The sequence below is a fragment of the Penaeus monodon genome, chromosome 15, assembly GCF_015228065.2.
Source record: "Penaeus monodon isolate SGIC_2016 chromosome 15, NSTDA_Pmon_1, whole genome shotgun sequence".
Lineage (NCBI taxonomy): Eukaryota > Metazoa > Arthropoda > Malacostraca > Decapoda > Penaeidae > Penaeus > Penaeus monodon.
This window is the reverse complement of record NC_051400.1, coordinates 36,077,020-36,077,955: the sequence shown is the minus strand read 5'-3', so window position 1 is coordinate 36,077,955 and position 936 is coordinate 36,077,020. Positions and strand designations below refer to the sequence as shown.

Genomic DNA, 936 nt, shown 5'->3' with positions numbered 1-936 from the left:
TTACGGTAGTTACAGGAAAGGGAAATGTTAATCACGAAATGAAGTATAGTATAACAGTTCGTTATACTGTGGTAATACAATGTAAGAAGACGACTGCTGACTTATTCAGGGGCGTACCAAGAGGTAATTTCCGGCAATTTTTTTATCTCTTATTCGGCAAATAAGGCGGGAAACTTACTCATTTTAAGATAAATTGAATGTCACCAGAATACAGAATAATAAAGGTCTGCGCCCTCTCTTTCTATTAGTAAATTAGAGCCTGCACAGTCATAAAAAATTACGCCCCTGCTCTCTCTAACATACGACCAAGGACCATGTTCAAAACACACGAACTCAATTTCACATATTAAAACTTTATTTTTTTTCTAGGAACATAATACAACAAATGACTGATATGAGAGAACGAGAGACGAAATTTATTTTTTTTATATACCCAACATAAAACACTTGAAAGAAAAATGACAAAGCCGACCTTTTCTCCCCACAGGAGCCTCGGGTTCGACATACCCGTCGCTCTCCGGAAGTAGGTATGTGACACTAACAGACCGACTGCCTTCGTTCCACTGACTATTAGTAGTTGTTAGGCAAGCACAGTAGAAAATCAAGGTGGTTTGGTTTTCAGAACATTTATTTATTGGTTTTGTAGTTTTCGGAAATAATTTATTCTTTTTGTTTACACAAATAATGAATTATTTAATCAGAAACAAATAAAATAAATTGGCACGCAGGTTCATTCCGACTTTTGCACGGAACTTGGAAGCAATTACTTGGCTTCTTATTTTGCTTTTGTACAGTAAACGTGTGCAGTAGTTTAGAAAACTTCAATGAGAAACTACATAACCTTTTGATATATATGTACCTAACACCTAACACTTATTTTTTTTACGTAAATTAGTAATAGTTGCAGCTGTAGCTAAATTAATGGTAGTGTTGTAG

The 936-nt window shown here is 35.0% G+C and overlaps 1 protein-coding gene across 1 annotated transcript in view; it reads left to right on the top strand.

Moving 5' to 3' along the window:
• LOC119582346 overlaps positions 1-936 on the top strand; it is a 14,798-nt gene that overhangs the window by 12,271 nt on the left and 1,591 nt on the right. The window lies entirely within an intron of this gene.